The sequence below is a fragment of the Anguilla rostrata genome, chromosome 19, assembly GCF_018555375.3.
Source record: "Anguilla rostrata isolate EN2019 chromosome 19, ASM1855537v3, whole genome shotgun sequence".
NCBI lineage: Eukaryota > Metazoa > Chordata > Actinopteri > Anguilliformes > Anguillidae > Anguilla > Anguilla rostrata.
Genome location: NC_057951.1, coordinates 12,827 through 25,020, shown reverse-complemented (window position 1 = coordinate 25,020; position 12,194 = coordinate 12,827). Strand labels below are relative to the sequence as shown.

The 12,194-nt window shown below is 45.0% G+C and overlaps 1 non-coding gene across 1 annotated transcript; it reads right to left on the bottom strand.

The window, feature by feature from the left end:
• Window positions 1-6,364: 6,364 nt before the first annotated feature.
• Window positions 6,365-6,483, bottom strand: LOC135246150 (5S ribosomal RNA). Its single transcript, XR_010327516.1, has one exon. It is a non-coding gene; the product is annotated as a 5S ribosomal RNA (ribosomal RNA).
• Between the last annotated feature and the right edge of the window lie 5,711 nt (window positions 6,484-12,194).

Genomic DNA, 12,194 nt, shown 5'->3' with positions numbered 1-12,194 from the left:
CCTTTTCAAAATAATTTATTAAATCAATACAATTTTCTTACAACACAACAGACATTCAACACTTCACAGAAACTATTCCATACAAACTATCCTTTACAAAAAACATTTATCATGGATCTTTTCCATTTACAGCCACACTTTCCCCTTAAAACCAAATCCAGACCCCACCCCTTTCCTTTTAAAAGGAATATAAACAACCAACACACCCTTAAAAACAACCCCACATAAAACACCCAACTACCCACACAAACTACTAAAACCATACCAAAAAAACATACAAATGATGCCCACTAAAATTTCTTTCCCCATGACAATAAAATTTACAACACAATCCAACTCTTAAAAACAACGAAGATCGTAAAACAACTTTTGTACAGGGCAGCGGTGTACCTTCTAACCAACATGCCTTCACTCCATCTCTACTGCACGACCATAAAACCCATGACCTGGTCAGGCTGATCCTCCCTGTCCCATTAACATTGTCCATGCTGCCTGCCCCCACCTGTCCCTGGCCCATTCCAGTCCTTTCCTTCTTCGGTCCCGGCACATGTATTCTTTCAGAGTGGCAAACGCCACTCCCTTTACAGCTTCTGGTGGCATGGCTCTGCCCTCTCTTGCACACACGTTTCGTGCGATCCATCTGGCCTCCTTTATACAGTTTATTGCCATCCAGAGCGGCCTCCACCTTTGTCCATTTCTTGGTTTATCTGCCCCGTATAATACCGTCTGGCTTTTAACTGCTGACGCAGTCCCAATTATTCCTTTTAAAAGCATTCCACAGAGGCTCCATAGCGTCTTTGCTGACTTACAGTCCCACAAACAATGCCAGACTGTTTCTTCTTTCCCACACCTGGGCCAAGGACACACCCCTGAGGGTGACAATCTTCGGGCATGCAGCACTCCTTGCACTGGGAGGACCCCATGTGCCACCTGCCAGGCCAGGTCTTTATGGCGATGCAGCAGATCTGGGTGGGCCACCTCCTTCCACACGTCCTCTGACCGGCCTACTGCCAGTCCCCAAACTTGGCACACCGACTCCCTGTCCTGTACAAAGGATAATAAAAGTTTGTGTTTACTCATGGCTTCAGTTCCTACCCCCTCCAAACCCATTTTTATTAAAAACTTTTTCATTTCCCGGTAGCCCCCCACAATGTTAAAAGCTACCGGTACTGTTAGCGGAACTTTCACCACACCCAAACTTTTAAAATAAGCCCCCGTAAAAAATCTTACAAAAAACGCCGCCTTACAGGACAATGACACACACATAGACACATGTAACGCCACAAAATGACACCACAACACAGAATAAAAATCTAGCACCCCCTTACCCCCTTTTCCTGGCCTTTTTTTTAAAACCACCCTCTGCAGTCTTTCCCACTTCGTCCCCCATAAAAACCGAAACATCAAACGGTCCAACGAAGACAACACAGCACGCGACGGCACAAAAATGACACCAATAAATAACAACAATGGTAAAATCGTGGCTTTTAAAATGAGGTTTTTCCCTTCAAAGGTCAGCTGGCGTAGTCTCCAAAACTGGAGTTTCCTTTCCACTCTCTTTAAAACCCCTACCCAATTTCCATCCCCCAATCCTTCAGAGTTAAAAAGAACCCCGAGGATTTTAACTTGGTCAGTCCTAACCGTCATGGGCATCCCACGGAGCTCCGTTTCAGTCCACGGTCCGTACAGTTTCAAGTCACATTTTCCTTTATTTAGTTTTGCCCCCGATGCTCCGCTGAACCATACCGTCCTGTCAATGGTCCTGTCAATCGAGCATCGGTCTGTGCAGAAAACCGTCACATCGTCCATATACAAATTACACCGCGTCTCCTGTCCTCCGCTCCCTGGAATGCCCAGCCCTGTTATCCGGGCATCCCTTCTCAACACCTGTGCCAGTGGCTCTATACAGCACACAAACAGGAGTGGCGATAACGGACAACCCTGGCGGACCCCGCAGCTTACCTTCACTGCCTTTGACAGGACCCCGTTGACCAAAATCTTGCTTTCTATGTTTGTGTACAGAAGCCCCACCCGTGCTAAGAATCCCTTCGGAAAGCCCATTTTTTCCAGTACCCTAAACATATACTGGTGCGAGACCCGATCATACGCCTTTTCAAAATCTAAATTGAGTACAGCGAGCCGAATGTCTCTGTCTCTCGCATAACAGAGGGCGTCTCTGACCAGTACGAGGCTGTCCGTGATCCTCCTGCCTGCCACAGCACAAGTTTGATCCGGGTCAATCACGTCCTCTAAAACAGTCTTCATCCTCAGGGTTAAAATCTTACTAAAAAGCTTAAAATCAAAGTTTAAAAGTGTTATAGGGCGCCAATTTTTTATATCATCCTCTTCTCCTTTCTTAAAAAGGAGAGAAACCACTCCTTCTCTAAAACTCCTCGGTAAAACTTTAAAATTCTCAAACTCTTTAAAAACAATTAAAAGATCAGAACCTACTAAATCCCAGAATTTTTGATAAAACTCAAAAGGCAGCCCATCCAACCCCGGTGCTTTCCCCTTTTTAAAAGATTTCAAACTATCATCTAATTCGGCCCTCTCTATCCCGCCCTCCAAACTACCTGTATCCTGCACTTCCCTCTCTATAAAATTTAGCACCTCCCCAATCCTTCCCTGATCTACCTCCTTGTCCCCAAATAATTTAGAATAAAACTCCTCCGCCACCCCAAGCATGCCTTCTGTGTTCTGATTTACCACCCCATCCTCTCCTTTCAGACCTTTCATTAAAACCCTCCGTGACATTATCTTTTTAAAAAAATATCGTGTACATTTTTCTCCTTCGTCTATCTCTTTCTCCTTACTCCTAAAAATAATTGATTTGCACTTGTTTTCTGTTAAAATTGCCATTTCCTTTTTCACCTGCTCCAGTTCTTCTTTAAAATCAAACCCCATATCCACCAGTTTTACGTATCTATTTAAGCGTTTTTGTAATCCTGCCCACACCCTCCTTTCCTTTGCCCTCTTCTCTTTACTCTTTTTAATAAAAAACTCCTTTATTCTTTCTTTGACATCCTCCCACCAATCCGCTCGAGTATTATATAAATCTTGGAGGGACTTCCAATCCGTATATTTTTCTCTAAAAGCCATCACTACCGCCTGGTCTTCCAACAAACGGCAGTTCAGCTTCCATATTCCTCTGCCTACTACTACTCCTGACTTCACAGCCAGAGAGCAGTTCAGCAGGGAATGGTCTGAATAAAACACTGGGCTCAGAGATGCTGCCAGACCTGCAAAACCCCTAGCAAAGAGGAAATCAATCCTCGATGCCCGGGATCCATCATTTGTTCTCCAGGTGAACCCCTCCTTCCCTGGATTAAGAACAGAATACAGATCACACAATTTAAAATCCATTAAAAGCCGCTGTAAGTAAAACGATGTCTTATCCACCTTAAAATCATGCCCAGCCCCTTTCCGTCCCGCCCTGTTTAAAACACAGTTAAAATCCCCCACCAATAATAATGGGGTCCGCCCCAGCAGATATGGTGGGAGCTCCTGCAATAGCTCCCACCTCTCTTCTTTAAAAGGTGAACAATATATGTTAACTAGATTAAAAGACATTCCATTAAAACGCAATGATAAAAACAATACCCTGCCACACACCACCACTGTGCTCCCCAATACCTGTACACCTTTATTTTTTACCAGCACTGCCACACCATCAGAACGATTCGCATTTGAACCGCTCCAGCGAGATGGCCCTGCCTGCCACTGTCCTCCCACTCATTGTACGAGGAACGATACAGCAGTGCACATTCCTGTAGGCAAATTACATCAGCTTGCACACCTTCCAAAGATGACAAAACCAACCTTGCCCTTCTTAATGTCCTTATTCTACACACGTTAATTGTAGCCACCGTGAGTGGCATGTGTTGGGAACTCATTTTATTGTTATTAAAGATAAAAAACAGTCTTAGTAAAAACACCACCATTAAATATAACAACCCCTTTATTTTACTCACCATTATCATTTATGACTTCATACCCCACCCTGGGTCACCCGCAGGTGAACCATCTGGGGGGGGATTCTGTCTCACTTATATATGGTACAATATTTGGGGACAAATTAAGGTCTGGGTACACTGGAGGACTGGACTCCTCACTCTCCGACATTCCACCCCACCTTTCTGCTAACCGACCCCTTCCTTTCTTTCCTCCTCCCCTTTTTTCTCCCCCGTCTTCTGCTCCTCTTTTCAAGCTAACTCCATCTGTACTCATTTCACTGCTGTCCACCTCTGATACTGTCTCCATGGAGTCTGCATCAGAATCTGAACCGTACAGATTTTCAAACACACCTTCTCTTTCTTCTCCCTTACCTGTAGTTTCACTTCCCGCCACACCCTTCCTTCCTTCTTCCTCCTCCGCCGCCCTACTTCCACTAGCCACACCCTCCCTTCCTGCCACCTCAGCAGCAGTTCCACTTTCAGCCACACCCCCATTTCCTGCCCCCCCAGCAGCAGCTCTAGTTTCCACCCTGCCCCCATTTTCTGCCACATCAGCACTAATCTCTTGTGTTTTCTCTTTGATCTCTGCCCTCACCTCCTTTTCCCCTTCCTCCTGTGCTTTGGCCTCCTCCTCTCTCTGCCGCTCCCTAACCTCCACTCTATTCTTTTTGGTTCTGTTGGCGAAGGAATCAGGACAGTACCGAAACATGTGCTCGGCAGACCCACACAGATTACACCGCCTTCCTGTCGGGCATTCAGCAGCCAGGTGTCCCAACTCTCTGCATCTGTTGCACACCAACGCTTTGCATGCCTCCGCCAAATGCCCATATTCCCCACATTTTCTGCACAGCTTAGGCTGGCCTTGGTAGTACACCAAGCCCCTATTCTCCCCCAGCACCATCAAGGATGGCAAATGCCTAAAGCCTCCATATCCCTTCTTGTCTTCCACCAACCTTACTGGAATTCTCCAGCTCCCTATCCATATCCCATGTAAATCAAGCACTTTTTGGGCGGGGCCCCTGATCATACAATATCTGGCTAACCATGTAAGAATATCTTCCACTTCCACAGTCTCATTATACATTTTAATTACAACAGTTTTTGCTGCATCATCTGTTAAACGTTCTATATTAAACATTTCAAATTTTTCCTTCACGTTTTATAATTTATTCCAACAAGAGGCCAACAACACTGGTGTTCTAAAACTAACGTCAAAGCCCTCCCCATTGGAAGCACCATCAAACAATTTATGTCTCCCGGGACATATCCCAAAACACCAAGCAGTAATTTCCTTGAGAAGTCCAACCTCGACATCCCAATTAATTTCCCAGTGCCTACGGGCGCCGACCCTAGCGGCGGCCATCCCGCAAGCCACAAACACAAAACTAACTAAACAAAAGAATCCACAATACGACAAGAAAAGAAACTTGCCCCGAAGGGCCTTACCACCCACGAAACCACTCCTGTAGAATTTCTACCTGTGAACACAAACCAAGAAAAAACAACACAAACTTTTCTAAAGATTTAACTCGCCCACTCAGCCCAAGCTTTACGGACAATCGATACTTAAATAGCAAGGTATCTCCCCCGCCAGGTAAGTATGAGTTGTGCACCTCTCGGAATCTGTCCCTGCGCCACGCCGTGACTTTCACATACGTGGTTAGCACACCGTTCCAGCTGCGCAGCTCTCCAAGGCGCACAATGACGGCGAGCGAACTGTCCGATCTCACTACCTGTGACCGAATGCTGGCGCTCCTTAATATTTATACTATTACATAAAAATGCAACTTAAAAAAAAAAATATACATATATATATATTTCCCTCTGTGCCTCGCAGTAGCCTACACATTCTCAGAAGCATCCATACAGGACAGAGCGAGTGGTAAACGGAATTCCCCTACGCAGCATTCCCTGGTGAGAGGCCATTAACATTAGTTCTTCCTTCTTTTTCATCGAGTATGCACACACGTAATTCGCAAATGAACGCATGGGGAACGCAAAAATGCACAGTTAAGCGAACTCCTGGGCCCCGTATCAGGACGCAGGATTAGCCGGATAAGTGTACCGAGGAAAACCCGGCAGCCCTCGCGAATCAGGAACATGGACTGAAGTGGATACAGTTCTTCCTGGTATTGACTCAGCGCAGTTACAGAGCAGACTCGACTCGGTAAGCCTGTTTTCTGAAATACCCCCCTTCTCTGTCATTCTGAAACAACAAAAATGAAAAACGCTTTTGACAGAAACCGAAGCGTGCTGACGCCATTAGCTTTGAACTGTGGCTGGATATCTAAGACACGTTGATGTTTTATTTTACTTTGCACAGTTCGGGTATTCCAGCTTAAATCGTGTGAGAGATCGCCCCTATTGTGACAACGCAAAAAAAAAAAAAAATATGTAATTACTTAAGTAAAAGCTTACAGCACCTGGTATTCCCAGGCGGTCTACCATCCAAGTACTAACCAGACCCGACCCTGCTTAGCTTCCAAGATCAGACGAGATCAGGCGTTTTCAGGGTGGTGTGGCCGTAAGCGAAGAAAGTCGCAGCCAAAGCCGTTTAAATAGTTGCCGTCATGGCAAGCCCTCCTAACATTCAATAGCCTCGCTCCACTATCCATAATTGCATTTCAGTTATCGACAAACTCATTTGAATCGGGCGAAATTACAATGTTACTAGTCAGAATGACAATTCAAGATAACTGCAATTTGAAACTGACGAGTAAAGCCGGGCACCCACCGCACGCGTATCGACCGCGAGCGCACTACGCGCGTAACTGAAGCGTAGTTGAAGTACTGTTATTACAACGGCAGCGGGCGACGTCGTCTCCACCAGATGCGAACGCGTCGCGTACCGGCTGCGAAGCTCGCGCGACACAAGCGAACTGAAGCGTAGTTTTTCGCTTCTGTTCTATTTTTTCGGCTTGTCGCGTGTCATGGTGGCCTGTTTATACACAGAAATATGCTCTAAAATGCTAGGTATACATGCTCTGATTTATATTTCATCCTTATATTACTGGGGGTGTGTCCCTAGTTACCTCCCAGATATTTTATAAGCAGCAAAAAAATACAAGCCTTTTCGTTTTGTAAAAATAAATAAATAAATAACTGGAACCTGGGGAAAAGGCAAACTTAGTTTCCCTGTCTTATTTTGCGGAGGGGGTGGGGTAAATTTGAAAATACACCACAGAAAACCGTAGCCTATTGAATGACGTAGAAGTGAATGCACCGAGCAGCGGTTTGTTAGCTCGAGTGTTGGAAGGTAGTTTTTAACCAACCATTGCTCAGCCTATTTGACTTCTCCGATGTCTTCGTTCGCCGTGCTTTCAAAAAGGGCTTGTTAATAAAAATCAGATAATCCACAGAGCTTTAAAAAAATCAGATTATTTAGTGGTCTTGCCGATGAAAATGCACCTATTTTATAAATGAAGTTGTAAGCAAGCCTTTATTGCACTTGTACTTCAAAGCTTCCGGTGTTCATATCCCTTCAAGATTAAACTGTTACTGTCTTTTTTGTGATTAGCTGATTTTACTAAATCTGATCCTATAAATGTTTTGACGTGAATGACAAGTCAACACGGGAATTCCCAATGGTTGATTACGGATTATTTATTATTATTATGATCATTACATATTCTTCATGAAATTGGCATAACCAAGCAAATAAAATACAGTTTGAGATTGATTGTTATGCAGGCTACGTTGCGATTTAAGTTTATGGTAATTCTTGAAAGCGTTTACTTTCTCACGTATTTACGAGTTAAAGAAATATTACCAAATTAACAAACTGAAAAAGGTCTCTCACCAAAGTATTCACTTAACCCATAATCAACAGTCGTGAACAAACGTGAAATACACGATGTAATCCCACTGCAGACTGCGAGAGCTACTAGCTTTTACGCAAGCCTTTGCGCGACACAAACGGAACCAGTGGAGACACCCTACGCGTCGTGCCGTGCTGCTTCGCCGTGCTGCTTACGCATGCGGTGGGTGCCCGGCGTAAGAAGGATGAATCAAGACATCTGAAAACATGCTTTCACTTGTCACAATAACTTTAAAGAAATCCATAATGACATCACAAGTATGGCCATTCGAATCGTCGCACATACCGAATGGTCAGCTATTTATGACGTCTGTAATTCCGTTTTGGCTAGTGAAAATGTTATTTTCATATATCTGAATTTGAATTATTCCTAGTTAAATCCGCTGTGCCTGATGTGACTGCGATGCCAGGCTTCGCAATGTACATCGGGCTTCTGCTTACAGATTGAACTGGCTATGTTAATGGCTCGGGGTAGCTGATTCTTTATGAGAATTGAACCTTGTCGGACGTACGTTCTGTAGTTCTCGCGACGACCTGCACGTTGCTTTGGGTAAAAGGGCTTGCCTGATAAAATATTGGAAAAATGTATGCAAATGTAATGTTTTGCAAACCTTGTGCGATCACTTATGGCTTTACAAATGGCAGTAGCCGCCCCCTCTGAAAAAAGTAAGAAAATGCTACGGAGTGGAAAGAGATGGGGCGAAACAGTCGTCGTGTTGTTTTAGACAGGGAAGTTAACAGCTTGTTTCTCGCACCGGCCGCAGCATTGAAAACCCTGACGAACCCTGGGTTATTATATCAAAACATTTTGTTTTCCAAGCATTTCAAGTCTTACAAACACTGTACACATTTCAACACATTTAAAACTTTACAAACATTATAATATTTATAAAAATAAAATACCAAGCATGATAAAAAAGAAAAAAATTTCCAGGAATTTGATTTAAAATTGATGACAATCTAAATGTACTCAATTTCTACAAATTCCAAATAAAACATTATATTTTAAAAACACAAACCATTTTCCATGCACAATACACTCCAAAATCTTCCAAAACTCCATCCCATTCCAATAAATATATTTTACATACATTTTAAAAACAAATCCCAATAAGATTGTGCAGGGCAGGACGTGTCCTTAAACAACTGCCTTCACTCCTTACCTGCTGTCCCGTCATAATGGGAGTCCTGGACCTGAGCAGGCTAATCCTCCCCGTCCCATCACCATTGTCCATGCAGCGTGCCCCCATGTGCGCCTGGCCACCTCCTGTCCCTTCCGTCGACTGTCTCGGAACATGTAGTCTTTTACTGCGGCCCAGGCCACCCTCTTCATTTGTTCCTTCTTCAGTAATTTGTCCTCCAGCACCAGCAGGCACCTTGCCTTCCACAGGGCCTCTTTTGTGCAGTTCACCACCTGCCATGCTTGAGTCCACGCATTTGCTTTTATTTTTCCTTTTGTCCCATATAAGACCAGCTGGCAGTCTAGCATTATCCCTGGGTGCAGGTGCTGGAGCAGAGGGCACACCTCCTTCCAGAGGGCCTGGGCCACCTCACAGTCCCACAGGAGGTGCCGCACTGACTCTTCACAGCCACAGCCATCTCTGGGGCACACTGCAATTCTGGACATCCCTCTTCTGTGCATTACTGCTCGTACAGGGAGGACCCCGTGCGCCACCTGCCAGGCCAGGTCCCGATGGCGGTTCAGCAGGTCCAGGTGGGCCACCTCCTTCCAAATCTTTCGTGCTTGGCCTAGTGCCAGCCCTCTCACTGGACACGTAGGCTCCCTGCCCTGCACAAAGGAGAGAAGACTTTTAGAAGATGTCAGTGCTTCAATCCCCTCCTCTTCCAATTCACATTTCATTAAAAACGTTTGCACAAGGCGATAAAAACCTGGCATCACAAAGGCTACAGGTACAGTTAAATTTACTTTTAAAATACCCAACCTCCTTAAATAGCCCCCCATAAAAAATCGAACAAAACATGAAGCTTTATTAAAACCAGACACAGCCAACGAGACATGTAACGCCACAAATTTACACATTAAAATTTTGTAAAAATCACCCACTCCCTCTTTAGCCGTTCCCACCCCCCACCCCACACAAAATGGAAAATCAAACGATCAAGTCTAACCAACACAACACGGGACGGACAAAAGACAGCACCCACAAACAACAATATAGGAAAATCACAGACTTTAAAATCAAGACTTTCCCTTCCAAGGTGAGTTGCCTCAACCTCCAAAAAGTTACCTTTCTTTGTATTTTCTTAAAAATGTCCTCCCAGTTCCTGCCGCCCAAACCTTCTGCATTGAATTTAACCCCCAAAACCCGCATTTCATTAAAATCCACTTTTAAAGGGAGGTCTTGTCTGTCCACCTCACTCCTTTCCCCATAAACTGGAGAATTCCCTACCTCCTCACTGTCCGATAGGTATTCCAACCAATCCCATTGCTTTTTCCTTCCTATCTTCCATTTTCGTCCTCCTATAGCTCCCTCCAAATCTCGATCCTCCTCATCTAAACCCCTCTTTAAAGGTTCCACCTCTACCTCTTTTTTCCCTTCTGACTCCATTGTCTCCATAGAGGCAGCCTCCGAGTCGGACTCCCCTGTCTGTCCTTCTTTTCCCTGCGGCTCTACCTCCATTTCCACCTCCACAGAGTCTACCTGTTCCACTTCCTCAACCTGCCCCGGCTGCAGACTTTCTGCACCTACCTCTAACTCCTTACCTTCCCCCTCCCCCTTCTCCATTCCTACACCCTCACCTACACCCGTATTCTCACCACTACCTTTCCCCTCACTCCCAATCCCTACATCAGCCCCCCTCTTCTCCTTACTTACCTTTTCTTCCTCACCCCTTTGAGTCTCATCACCTACTTTCTCACCTTCCCTAAACTTTCCCTTCTCCCCTCTTTCCTTTTCTTCTTCCTGTCCACCTTCCTTTCTACCCTCACCTTTTGTTTCCTCTGTCCCGCCTTCCTTTCTCTCACCAGCCCCCCCTGCTGGTCTCTGGGCCTCACTGTTTTTTTCCTTTGTCCCACCTTCCTTTCCCCCACCAGCCCCCCCTGCTGGTCTCTGGCCCTCCCTGTTGGGCTCCTCTGTCCCACCTTCCTTTCTCTCACCAGCCCCCCCTGCTGGTCTCTGGGCTTCTTCTTCCCCACTAGCCCGGTTTCCCGCTCTAACCTGCCGCGCCCTATTCGCAAAAGAGTCTGGGCAATCTCTAAACAGGTGAGCGGCAGACCCACACAAGTTGCATTTCACGCCGGTCGGACACTGTCCTGACAAGTGCCCTACCTCCCTACATTTAGTGCACACCAGCACCTTGCACCCCTCTGCTAAGTGGCCAAATGCGCCACACCTTCTACACAATTTAGGTTGGCCCTGATAGTTTATGAGCCCTCTGTTTTCTCCCAGTACAATCATTGAGGGCAGATGTTTAAAACCTCCATATCCTTTTGGGTCTGCCAACAGTTTAATTGGCACCCGCCAACTCCCATTCCAAATCCCCTCAGTGTCCAATACTCTTTCGGGCAGGGCCCGGACAGAACAAAATCGGCCTAGCCAGGTTGTTATATCACCCTCATTAACTATTTCATGAAACATTCTGACAAAAACCACCTTAACTGAATCATCAGTTAGACGCTCCACCGCAAACATTTCCAACTGATCTTTTACCATTTCAAACTTCTCCCACATTCTGAGCAGTGTTTGAGTCTTAAAACTCAGGTCAAATCCTTTTCCGTGAGGCAAATGAATCAAACAATTAATGTCCGAAGGACTAAAACCCAAAGCGCCTTTAACAAACTTGCGTGAGAAATCCAGCCGTGAGCACTCTAACACACGACCGTCTTTCTCACGCAAGTTAAAGCGGACACAGCAGTGCTGACGGGCGCCGTCTCTCGCTGCCGCCATTCCGAACTGAAACACACAACAGTACTACCGCAAAGGAAAAAAAAACAATTTAAATCGAAAAAACAATTTTAAACAAGAGACAAACAAAGCACGCCCCGAAGGGCCAAATGTTTCATTTTACTTTGCACAGTTCCGGTATTCCAGCTTAAATCGTGTGCGATATCGCCCCCTAGTGTGGTAACGCAAATAAATAAATAAATATGTAAGTACATAAGTAAAAGCTTACTGCACGTGGTATTCCTAGGCGGTCTCCCATCCTAGTCCTAACCAGGCCTGACCCTGCTTAGCTTCCGAGATCAGACGAGATTGGGCGTTTTCTTTCTTTTTTTAAAATTAATTTTCCAATTCACAAATTTACATTTCTGTTGTTTCTTTTTTGTACACTTTCATAACAACACAACATAATATTTACACATTTACATTTCCTTAAAATCCACATTTACATAAAGTGCTTTTTACCAATTAAATACAATTTCTCTCCTCTCCCCTTCATAAATCAACTTATTCCCACTAACA